We start from the raw sequence: 13,561 nt of genomic DNA, 5'->3' as shown, positions 1-13,561 counted from the left end.
ATATAAACCCAGAAAGTTGCAACATGCCCATGTGTAAGGTACAGTTCCTCAAGCCTTTATTGGGCTGCATTATAACAGTACAGGAGGCCACAGGCAGAAAAGTCAGATGGGGATTTAAAGTGGCAGGGAACAGGAAGCTGAGGCTCATACTGGGGGACTGAACACAAATGCTGCATGACATGGTCACCCCAATTTACAGTGTGAGCACTGAATGCAGGACTAAGTCACCAAAGGGACCACTCAGCTCTCTGGTTGGTTGTTGTTGTTCCTTTTGGTGCATCAGGTGACAACCTTACTGTTTCTTTAGCATTTTGTCTGGTTCTTTTATCGAGGCAGAATTCCTAGCTTGCCGCTCAATCCAGCACAGATGAACAGTGTGCAAGGATTCAAACTTGCCCCACAGACTGGTGTGGATGCTACTACACCACCTGCCAGCTTTCTCTGGTGAGTGAAGTGCTAATAGGACAGGATTTGCATCTTTGTGGTGGCATGGGAAAGTGGTGGAAGGACAATGATTGGTAGAGACAGAAGAGCAGATGAGGGAATCCTGAGGGAAGAGTCTCTTCAGAATGTTGAACATGTAGATTAATTTGGTGATAGAATTTCACTGAAGGTACCAGAAATTGCAACAGATGATCCATAGAAGGTGGAGGCTGGTAACCAGAAAGCATGTGTAGGGGTATTCTGTTCAGCAGGGTGGCAGAGAGTAGAGGTGCAGGTGATGTGGTCAAGCATTCTGCAAATGTGATAACGTGGAAACCATTGTTCAGAAAGAAGACATCTCAGGGTCACCTGTGTGGAAAGGCTCATGATTAAAGCAGACACAGTAACTTAGAGAAGTGAGGATGGGTGAAGGTATAGCCAAGATAACTGTGGAAGTCTGTAGGTGTGTAATGTACAATTGTTGCTAGTTTATCCTGTGAGATGGAAACAGAATCTAGAAAGGAAAGAGCCACAACTGAAGCATGTGAAAGTGAGAACAAGGTAGAAATTAGTGGCAAAAGTAGTGAAATTTGAGTTCTTTATTACTGGAAAAGTGTATGAGGTTAGGCTTGTATACATACAAGGTTAGGCAAGTATATATACAACCACTGTGATAACCTCCTTGATGAATCCAAAAATGTCTCTCTCAAGTACCTTCAACTACCTTTAATCCACCAATGACAGTAAACAACTATTGAAGGCACCAGGAACTCAAAAGAACTGCACAAATTGCCAGATGAAATAAATTAGCAAAGAATCTACAAAATAATTAATGAACCCTAATAAAAGTGCTGGAGAATGCTACTTACATTGTATTCAATTTTCAGGAATTGGATCACTGGGTAAGGTCGTGTGAGGGTAGTGGTAAGCTACCTTAAATCCACAGTGTTGTTGGCAAGTCCAGCACCTGGACCTAATGACATGACAGAATACTGTGCAACTTGCAGCGGCTGAAGTTTCATTGCATCTATTTCATTTATCCAGCCTGGTGGTACAGCTCATGGGTCTGGAATGTGCCTACATAGCAGCCTGGCAAATAAATTAAGTGCATTTTGTTAATAGTGTACACTTCAGCCAATGAGTACCAGTGATGGAGAGAATGAAAGTTTAGTGTCCTATCTAGTGCAATCAAGTGGGTTACTTTGAATTCGATGTTGCACTTCTTAACCTTTGCTAAAGCTGCACTCATTCAGGAAGGTCAAGATATTTCACCTCACCTGGCTTGCACCTTTAAGGCGATGCAAATTCTTGAGCACATTATTTACCTCAGAACACAAAGCCTCTGACCTGCTTCTCTGGTGACAATATTTATGTGGCTTCAATCTGCTTCACATCACATAAAGCTGTGCAAGGTTCAGGAAGATCATAGGGTGATCTGCCTGTTCTGTTTCATGCATTTAGTGCTCAAGAACCAACTCATTTACAAATATACATTCAGCACACTTCCAGTTGGAAATATACCAAAGACAATATTTTGTATTCTTAAGTATCCTCGCTGCAATTAAAACACAGGCATTACTAAGCCTAATTCCCACTCTCCCCCCTCCCCCCAGCAGTCCACACTATGCCATTCCATTAATGTTTATTTATGATATTGATCATTCTCAAAACTCCCATTCCTCTCAATAGGAACTGCCCTCCTGATATTGACCTTATCCACTTATATTGCAATATTCTCTCTGAAAACCTTGGTGTTCTTTCCCTATCCCGTGTACACCTCATCCTTCTATAGTTGCTACCTGAAAGCTAATTTTCCCTTCAGGCCACCATCTAGGATTGCTGCAAACCAAACAAGAACAGGTGAATGAAATTCTTAATATACCATCTGAAACTGTTTATGGAGGTTCTTGTGGCAAAAAGTTTGTTTAAATAGATGGAAGAACACAGGCTGTATTCTTTAGATTTATCTATTTGAAATCAATTTTAAAAACTACTCTTCATGGCTTATTCACACTTCAGCATATGTAGTTAACACACCAGAAAGATAAAAACAAATTTTTAACAAGACCGTTTACTTCTAGATGCGTAGCATAATCCAAGGACTGGATTTCTTAGTGTCTTAGTGATTGTGATTTTGCAGCAGCTAACCTACTCCAATGCATACTGAGTTCTTGGGTGTAGACCTGTAGATTCAAGTTGAATCCCAGCACGGCAGCTAGGGAATCAAGTAATAAAATAAATCTGGCAATTTTACCACAACAAGACTTGGTAATATTAACTATAGAAGTACATGATTGTTACAAAAAACTACCAGGTTCATTGTTTACCTACCATGTTTATCCTATCTGGCTTGTATATAATTTCAAAACCACTGATTGGTTGACCTTTAACTGACTCCTCAGTGGAAGCAAAATAAGTATTAGCAAGATCCTGAGAATGAATAAAAAAAAATCTATTTCCAAGAATCTGCTTGTCAATTAATACAAATACATCTTGTGACGGACATGGACTGTGTCTTTAAAAGAGAGAGACACACACACAGAGTACAGTACTGCTGCCTGCTTCTGAATTGCTATGATGGGGTTATATGACGGACAATTGATGTTTACATACGCTTACTGCATGTTTGGATTTATACAAGGACACTTCCGGCACACAGGCAGTGTCGCAGTTGGAATCGACCATGGAAGGACACCAGTGACAGAAGAGTCACTGGATGGAACTTTCGAGTGCCCAGAAGGGTGGGCTGAGGATTGATCAGGAGAATGGATCAGTAGCTATCATGGTGTGCAGAAAGGATGACCCTGTGGAGGCTGCCGGTGTGTTTCCCCTTGCCTGGGTGGTAGTTTTCCCTTCAAGATGGTACCTTTTGTGATAAGCTATGTTTGGTTAACTCAACAGTAGATTTGGAGTCCGACAACGGAAAACTAACGACGCCTACTTATTCGTTCTTCTCCTATTGTGGATTTCACCTTGGATTACAGATATTTCTCTCTTTCCCCCCACCAAATCCATGCGTTGAACTGAACTTTCTTACAGTACCATCATGAGACTTTAAACCTTGCCACCCAAGCTTAAATGAGTTTGGAAATTATAGTTACACACATATATATGCATAATATTACTAACTGTTGATTTACCTGGTTTAAGTTACTATATTAAGTAGTTACTAATAAATAATGGTATTCAGCATCAAAACCAGACTCCAGGCATGGTCTATTGTTGCTGGTTTATTTAAACCGTTGCGTGCATGTAACAATCTCAAGAAATTTTAGCATGTTGCATAAAATACTGATGCCATGCCTTGCAGAGTGGTGACATAGTTTTCACTGGTGACATTCCAGTTTACAAATTTAAGAATAAAACTGCTGTGAATTACGTACAAACTACTCTGCATTTGAAAAAGGATCTAGTGCTTTCCCAGCATATATGATGAATAAGTTCTTCTCAGGCTTCCATCCATTTTGTAGTTTGCATTTATTTATTAGTCTGAATTGAGAGACTTGATCCTTAACATTCAATGAAACATGTAAGCAGTTAGGAAATACTATCCTCAAGCTCAGTTTATCAGTTATTGGTTCTGAGGGAAGAAACTTCAAGAGTGTTCTGATTTATGGGTAAATATTTGAACTACACGACTGTACCATATAACAATTACAACACGGAAACAAGCCATCTCGACCCTTTTAGTCCGTGCCGAATGCTTACTCTCACCTAGTCCCACCGACCTGCACTCAGCCCATAACCCTCCATTCCTTTCCTGTCCATTTTTTAAAAAAATTACAATATCGAACCTGCCTCTACCACTTCTACAGGAAGCTCGTTCCACACCCTTCTTTGACAGAACCAGTTACATATTGTGAAGCAACACAAATCCAAAACCAGAATGCATAAAAGATGGAAAGATAAAGTTTACAAAGTAAACTTAAAGCTATATAGAAAGTCATGTATATGAATTGAAGAGCAAGATACTGCTGATTTTCTAAATCTGAAATCAGATCATCAGTCTGAAACACCTAACTTGATTTCTCTCTACAATGCTGTGACCTGCCCTGCTTTATTAAAGAGTGTCTGTGTTACTGGTTGCTATATCTGGGAGGTTACACCAATGGATTCCTGTTTGAGAAGTTCCTAATAAGTTCTATCATTGCAAATGTTAAGTTATGCTTATGTTTCACAGAAGAAATTGAGGAGGATAATTCCAATATGCCGAGATCCAACTGTGACGAGATCTGAAGGATTATCCAAAGTGGACTGTTCCTTCGAAAAGAGAGAGAGAGAGAGAGAGAGAGAGAGAGACAGAGAGAGCGAACAACAGATGTGCTATTTTAGCAAGAGAGAGAGAGAAAGTCTGTGAGTTGACTTGGAAACTGAAACGTGGAACTATGTGATGGACAGCTGGTGTTCAGCATTGTAGAATACATACAAGGTCAGCTGGCTTTGTAATCAGACACACCAGACACCAAAGAAGACACTGACACTGGTTGAGCTTTGTGTGCCCATGACAAGGTGGGGTTTTTGCTCACAGTATGGACAAAGGAGCAACAGGTGGGGAGCTATCGGTGTGTTCAAACCTTGTCTGGGTTGATAGCTTACTGTGAAGACCGGCATTCTTGTTTTTGTGGTCACAGTCGGTGACTTTAATAAGTTTCGGGAGCAGGAGGATGACGTGGAAGATTCGACGGCATCGACACTAGGAAGACAAAACAACTCTCTATCTCACACCAACTCTACTCAATTCAAATTCCAGAACTGAACTGACTTTTTACCATACCACCATAAGACTGTATCATCTAATCACCTGAACTGGGAGAAGCTTGGGAACTTTATTTACTCACTTTGCTAACCTGTTTATCTTATCTTGTTTTATATTATTTTATCACATAGTTACTAAAAAAAATAGTGTTTAAAATGGAAGACTCAGCCTCCAGGAATGTCTATTTCTGGTGGTCCTTTTTAACCCGTTACAGGGTACATTATAAAATTGGGGGCTCATCTAGGATATGAACAAATTGGTGGGAGCCATTCTAAAACTTGTTGGGTGCTGGATTGAATAGTTGATTTGATTGGGGAAATTCACTTTCGATGTGTGTGAACAGAAATGGAGTTTGAGGTTAATAAGTTTGTGGCAGACCCAACCGCTGAGGTGTTGGAGGATGCTAAGAGGGATGTGCTGTTAGAAATTGCTCATAAGTTAAGGGGACCACTCAAATGAAGAAGGTTCAGATACAGCTGTTAATAGCACAGCATTATGTAGCCGAGGGGAAATTTGAAGTGGAGGTGTTGGAAATGTTTGCTGAAGGTAAAGTGTTTACCAAGGCTGAGGTTCAGCTTCAGGCAGCAAAACTGAAGTATGAGAATGAGTTGCAATTAAAATGGCTCAAGGGTGAGGAGGCAGACAAGCAGAGGGACGAAGCAGATAGGCGAGACAGTTCGAGCTGAATAGGATAGAGAAGATACAGCAAGGAGGTCCAGTGCCAGTTCGTGATGATGAGCTGGTGGTATCATTTATTATCAGCCAAGAAATTAAATTAGTACCGCCATCTGATGAAGCTGAGGTCAACCAGTATTTCCTACACTTTGACAAGGTGGCCCAGACTTGGAAATGGCCGAGGGATGAGTGGGCTGTCATGGTACAAAGTGTGTTGAAGGGGAAGGCTCAGCAGACGTTTTCTGCCCTGACCCTTGAACAATCCAAGAATTATGATGCAGTGAAAGATGCAGTACTTAAAGTCCATGAATTGGTTCCAGAGGCATATTGACAAAAGTTCAGAGATTTGAGGAAGTCTTGGAACCAAACTTATGTGGAGTTTGCCCATGAAAAGCGGGTGTACTTTGATTGTTGGTGTACGTCAAGAGGGGCAGATGAGGACATTAACAATTTAAGAGAGTTGATGCTGATGGAAGAATTTAAAAACTGTGTCCCTGACAACATCAATACGTACTTGAATGAAAAAGAGACTGCAACCCTGTCAGAGTCTGCTAGGTTAGCAGACGAGTATGCTTTAACCCACAAGGTAAAGTTTTTCCCGAGCAAAACCTACCAAAGGAGTAGCAGGGATAACAAAGATACCCCACAGGTTAAACCAGAGAGTAAGCTGGGAACTAATGACAAGACTAAGGAAGAAGGAAAGCAGTCAAAAGGGAAGTTTCCCAATTTTACCTGTCACTATTGTAAAAAGCCTGGTCATGTGGCAGCGAATTGCTTTGCTATGTAAAGGGGAAAAGGGAAGGAAAAGGAGACAATTCCAATGGGTTGTGTTTAGTCGGTTGAGACTCTTCGGAGAAGGAAAGGGTCAGACTGAGTGAAAGAGGGATTTGAGCAGTTTATCTCAGATGGGTTTGTGTCTGTACAAGAGAGGACAACCCTGGTTCCAGTGAGAATCTGGAGAGATACTGGTGCTTTTCAATCACTAATATTGGATAGTGTTTTGGACTTTGGTGATGAGACAAAACCGATGAAGTCAATATTATTAAAAGAATTGGAAAGGAGACTGAGTCTGTGCCTTTTCATAAGGTGATTTTAAATTGCAAACTGGTATCAAGACCTGAGTTGCCAATAGACAATGTTGATGTCTTGCTGGGTGGGGATGTTTATTCAGCTGTGCAGCTAACGAGAGCAAACCTGTAGCTGATGATCCACACACAGAAACTGATGTGTACCCCGCATGCGCAGAAACTCGAAGCATGTCTAAAAAGGCTGCTGACGCAGATAACAAAGACAGGGGTTCAACTTATGATAGTTTGTCAGAGACTTTTCTACCTTCCATGTTACATCAGGGTTTGGGTAGTAAGGGGGGATGAGAAAAGTTTGTCCTTGTTCAGGGATGAATTTATAGCAGAACAAAGTCAAGATTCTGAAATTGCTGCATTAAAGGAAACAGCTCTCACAAAAGAAGAGGTTCAGAGAGAGTCAGTAGGATATTATCTGAAGGATGGGGTGTTAATGAGGAAGTGGAGATCACCTACTGTGCCTGCAAGTGAGGGGTGGGTCATTGAACATCAATTTGTGGTCCCGAAAGTTTACAGGGCCGAGATTTTAAACATGGCCCATAGTATGCCTTCAGGCAGACACTTTGTAGTGAGAAAGACAGTGAACAGGATTATGAAGGAATTTTACTGGTCTAATTTAAGAAATGATGTTGTGAATATTTGCAAGACTTTCCATACCTGCCAGATTGTGGGGAAACCAAATCAGATTATTCAAGTAGCACCACTTAAACCAATACCTGATTTTGGTGAACCTTTTTCTAGGGTCATAGTGGACTGTGTTGGCCCATTGCCAAAGACTGCAGCTGGCTATGAGTATCTGTTAACAAACATGAGTGCTGCATCTAGGTTCCCTGAAGTGGTGCCTCTCAGAAACATCGGGGCCAAGACTGTGATAAAAGCACTTATCAAGTTTTTCACACTGGTAGGGCTAACTAAAGAAATCCAATCTGACCAGGGTAGTAACTTTACTTCGAAAACACTCTGGCAGATATTTGATGAGTTGGGAACTAAGCACATTGTGTCATCTGCATATCACCCATAGTCCCAGGGAGCTTTGGAGTGGTTTCACTCCACTCTTAAGATGATGATTAAAACATATTGTGTGGAAAATGGAAGAAACGAGGATGAGGGGGTTCCCCTACTCCTATTTGCTATTAGAGATTCGATTCAAGAATCCCTGGGGTGCAGCCTGTTTAAACTTGTTTTTGGTCACAAAGCTAGGGGACCTTTGACCCTACTCAGAAAGCAATGGTCAGATCAGAAAGTGTGTATGAGCATGCTTAGTTATGGTTTGGAATTCAGAGACAGACTTAACAAGGCTTGTGACCTTGCAAAGCAGAATTTATAGCACTCTCAGATAAACATGAAGCAGTGGTATGACAGGAAGGCGAGGGAGCAGAGATATCGTGTTGGAGATAAGGTCTTGGTGCTATTCCCCCTCCTTACCAACCCCTTCAAGTGAGATTTAGTGGACCATATGAAATAACTAAGAAAATTGATTCTTTGAATTATGTTATTAGAGCTCCTGACCGAAGGAAGGCTACTCAAGTTGTGCATGTAAATATGATCAAGCCTTATCATGACCCCAAAATAGCACCTGTAAGTACTGTTATGACAACAGAGAAAATTGTGGCGCCTGGTACTGAGATACCAGATAATTTTAATGAGCTCAGTGCAGTTTCCAACAGACTCAAAAATTCTGATGTTTTGATAAATATTGACAGAAAGATCCGTCATTTGGAGCCAAGGCAGCAAAAACAACTGAAGAGCTTAATTAGCAAGTATAAGGATTTACTCCTTGACATTCCAAGACTGTGCACAGTTGAGGTGCATGACATAATTGTAGATAAAGTTGATCCCATTAAATAGCACCCTTATAGAATGAAACAAGACAAAAATAAAATAAAATGTTTAAACAAGAAATCGGATACATGCTAACAGCCGGCATAATTAGGCCAGCTACCTCAGACTGAGCATCGCCCTGCATTATTGTCCCTAAACCAGATGGGAGTATGAGATGACTAAAGGAAAGTTAATTCAATAACCAAGACAGACACTTATCCCATCCCAAGAGTGGATGACTGTATTGACAGAGTGGGGAAGGTTAAATACCTTACAAAGATTGACCTGTTGAAAGGATACTGGTGTGTTCCTTTCACAGAAAGGGCTAAGAAATATCTACATTTGTGACACCATCTGGATTGTATGAGTACAATGTTTTACCCTTTGGGATGAAAAATGCTCCAGGGACGTTCCAAAGGATGATGAATTCAGTGATTCAAGATTTAGAAAATACAGGGGCTTATACAGATGATTTGGTTTTATGGAATGACACCTGGGAAGAGCATATCTCAGCAGTAGAGAAACTGTTTGAAAGGCTGTGCAAGGCAAATCTCACTGTAAACCTAGCTAAAAGTGAATTTGGCCATGCCACTGTCACGTATCTTGGCTATGTAGTAGGCCAGGGCTAACTGGCTCCTGTGCAGGCCAAGGTTCAGGCTATTGCTGAGGTTCCTGTTCCGACGGGCAAGAAAGCGTTAAGAAGCTATTTAGGAATGGTTGGGTATTACTGTAAGTTTTGTAAGAACTTCGCAGACATTGCTCTCCCCCTAACAAAACTCCTCGGGAAGAGTGAAAGATTTGTGTGGAGTGACCTTTGCCAGGAGGCATTTGAACACCTAAAAACCATCCTGTGTTTTCATCCTGTGCTCAAAGCACCTGATTTCAATAAACCATTTTCAATCACAGTAGACACTAGTGATGAAGCAGCCGGGGCAGTATTGTTGCAAAAGGACGATGATGAAATTGAACAGCTTATTTCTCAAAGAAAATTACTTCACTGTTGAAAAGGAGTTGCTGGCACTCATTTTAGCATTGCAACATTTCTATGTCTACATATATCCTGCACAGAAACAACTTGTGGTTTACATGGACCATAATCCATTAGTGTTTCTGAGTAAAATGAAGGATAAGAATAGAAGGTTATTTAACTGGAGTCTGACCTTTCAAGAGTTTGACATGGACATAAATCATGTGAAAGTACTGACAATATTATAGCAGACTGCTTGTCTAGATGTTAACTTTAAGTTTGTACTGCTTTACTATGGTACCTGATAATTACACATGTATTGCTTTAAGTTGTATAATTGATAGTTAAGACAAAAATTTTGCTGCTTCATCAAATTTTTTCTTAAAAGGAGGGAGGTGTCGAGGTCAGCAGGAGATGCTCATGGAGTGAGCACTGTTTCAGATTCGCTCCATAACCTTTACTTGTTTTAACCTATGATCACCCTTATTTAACTTATTTTTACCTACACCAAAAGATTCTTGCTACTTTTTTGGATTTATCTTTAAGAGTTTATTGTGAATTTTTGAAGAAATGAATACAGAAATGGCTCTTAGATCTAAAGGGTGAGAACCTGGGAAGGATCCTAACGGGAACGGGAAGAAGAAGACGACTGATCCTAAGCGCACTGAATTGACTTATGAAATGTTATCGGAGGTTTTAAATCAAATATTTGAAGAACAATGACATATTTTTAAACAAGGTATAAAGGCTTTTCAGGATTATACGGATAAGACGGATTCAGTAGTTAACCAGCAGCAAGTTCTAATCGCAACTCTGCAAGGAGACGCTCGGAAGTGAGACTTAATAATCGAAAAACTGGAGCAGAACTTACTTTCGGCGATTAAACAGGTGGAAACACTTAAAGCCAAGAGTGTCGACTTTGAGAATCGGTCCAGAAGACAGAACCTACGCATACTTGGTCTCCCGGAAGGTATTGAACAAGGGGACCCCTCGAAGTACTTTGCTCAACTTTTAAAGAATGCGTTCCCTTCTGTATTCCCAGACAGTCCTCCGTTATTTGATTGTGCTCACAGAATTATGCATCAATCACCAAGTGCTTCAGCTAAACCACCGGTTGTAATTGTCCGATTTCATTATGTGTATGTTAAAGAGCAACTTATTCGTGTGGCTCGGCGTGTAGGGATGGTCAAATTTCAAGATCACAATTTTCGATTAGTAGAAGATTTTAGTCCAGAAGTAATGAAGGCAAGGCTTCTTTTTAAACCTCTGATGTCTGAATGTTATGAGAAAAATCTAAAACCTGCGCTCTTGTACCCTGCGAAGCTCAGAATATCGCCTCCAAATGCACCACGGAGTGTTTTTCTTTCTACATCTGAAGCGAGAAGCTTTCTGAATGCGAACTTCCCTACTGCTACGGACACTCATTTCTAATAAATGAGTGATTTTGATCGTGCAAGATGGTTTTTATTTCCAAAACCAGATTTTGTTTCTGGCTATTGGTGTAGGTTTACTGTATATTTTATACTCTAGTTGAAGTTTTTTTTTGACATGCTAATCTTTTTATTTTACTTACTTCAACCACTGTACTTTATCTTTGGTCATTATTATTAATCCTTCGAAGGCGAATTTTTTTTACTAAGATGGTGGTTTCTTCTCTAAAATATTTTTGGCTTTTTTTTTGATTTCGCCATTTTATTTTCTCTCGTCTTCTTCCTATAATGCATCTCTTATCACAGTTTAATTTTTTTTTGGTTTGTTTGGGTTTTAACCCAATTTATAAGTTACTACTGATTATATTCTTTTTGTTTTTTTTTACTACCAATTATATTAAGAAGTTTGGTTTTAGTATAGTGATTATTATTTCTTTAGAGTTTGGTGGATCTTTTTTTTATCCTTTATATACGGAGTTGTCTTCTGCTGATATGGGGGTAGATTTAGTTTAATCTTTCCTTTTTCCCAGCCTATCCCTGGCTGGGGTGGTCTTTTATTTCCTCTTGGGTGGGGGGGTGGGAAGTCTTTTTCTAAATCTTATGTTTCCTTCATCAGTTTTTTTTAGTTTTTTTCATTTGGGCTGATTATAAATTACAAAAGTGTCCGCAATGTCGTCACTTCTGGGTCCGCCCCTTATTTTTGTTCCTCTTCCGGGTGCATGAGTTCATAATTTAGTTAACCCTTTATGTACCAAAGGGTTGATTTCAGAAATATGGCTCAGACCATTAATTTTGTCTCTTGGAATACTAATGGCTTAAACCACCCGATTAAACGGAAAAAATTTTCAAAGTATTCCAAAGACTTAATGCTCATATTATTTTTGTACAAGAAACTCATGTGAGGAAAGAGGACAATTATCGCCTTTTTAGGTTTTGGGGGGGTCAACAGTATCATTCAAATTTGAGTGCCAAAGTAAAGGGAGTTTCAATTTTTATTGACCCCTCTATTGCATTTGTCCAACATGATATCTTTTCGGATCTGAATGGTAGATTTTTGTTAATTACTGGCTTAATTTTTAACAAAAAGGTTGCTACGGTTAATGTTTATGCTCCAAATGTGGATTTTTCCAATTTTTTTAAGTCCTTATTTACTTCTCTACCTAATCTAAATGAATATAAGTTAATAATGGGTGGTGACTTTAATTGTTGTTTAAATCCTTTGATGGACAAATCTATATCTACTCAGACTTTACCGAATAAGTCGGCCACTTGTATTAACTCTTTTTTGACTGATAATGGAATTTTTGATATTTGGAGATTTCGGCACCTAATGACAAAGAGTTTTCATTTTTCTCACATGTTTATCATTCCTACTCGAGAATTGATTATTTTTTTATTGACTCTTGTTTTATTCCATTGGTAATTGGTTGTAATTATGATATTATAGCCATCTCTGACGATGCTCCATTAAAACTTTCTATTAAATTTACAGATACAACTTCTAGTGCTAGACAATGGCGACTTGATTCTACCTTACTGCAAGATCCAGATTTTATTAAATTTATTAAGGAACAGATCGATTTCTTCTTTTCAACTAATTCCATGGATGATATTTCTTGCGGAACACTGTGGGACACTTTTAAAGCATATATACGTGGACAGATTATCTCCTACTCTGTTGGTCTGAGAAAACGCATCAAGAAGGAAACTCTTTTATTGGTTGATAAAATTAAAGAGATTGACAAGAAATATTCGATTACTCCTAGTAAGGAGCTTTACAAACAAAGGGTTGAACTTCAAACGGAACATAGTTTATTACTTACATCTTCGATTGAAAATCAGTTAATGAAAACCAGATCTTTTTTACTACTATTATCATTGCTTATAGATGCTGTTTTAATTTTTATAATATCCTTTTTTATACACGTTTGTATTTTGTAATAATGAATTATTTTTTCAAAATGTCGTTTCTTCTTCCCATAAGTCTTTACTTTTTATAAGCGTTTATTTGCTTGCCTGTATCTAGAAATGGAACAAAGGTTTTGAATTCTTTTTTTTAGTCTTTTTTTATATATGTTGTAGTGTCTATTAAATCTTTTTTTTAACTTTTTTTTACTAAATTTTCTTATTAGATTGCTGAACTTATATAAATATTTTGTAATATGGCTTTTTCCAAAAGTCGTTTCTTCTTCCCATAAGTCTTTGCTTTTGAAACGTCATCTTTGTATTTGAATATGGAATTTTTTTTTTAAAGGTGTATTACACATTTAAATTTTAATGTTCATTTTTTTTTATTAATGATTTTTCTGGTTTTACTATTTTAGTTTTTTTTTGACTTGACTGATGTGTGTATGTATGTGTATGTATATATATATATATATATATATATATGTATGTATATATATAT

The 13,561-nt window shown here is 38.8% G+C and overlaps 1 protein-coding gene across 11 annotated transcripts in view; it reads right to left on the bottom strand.

The window, feature by feature from the left end:
- LOC132382284 (titin homolog) overlaps nt 1-13,561 on the bottom strand; it is a 354,914-nt gene that overhangs the window by 117,680 nt on the left and 223,673 nt on the right. The window lies entirely within an intron of this gene.

This window comes from Hypanus sabinus, chromosome 2, assembly GCF_030144855.1.
Source record: "Hypanus sabinus isolate sHypSab1 chromosome 2, sHypSab1.hap1, whole genome shotgun sequence".
NCBI classification, from domain to species: Eukaryota; Metazoa; Chordata; class Chondrichthyes; order Myliobatiformes; family Dasyatidae; genus Hypanus; species Hypanus sabinus.
Note: the sequence above shows the minus strand (reverse complement) of the source record. Positions and strands in the feature narration are given on the sequence as shown.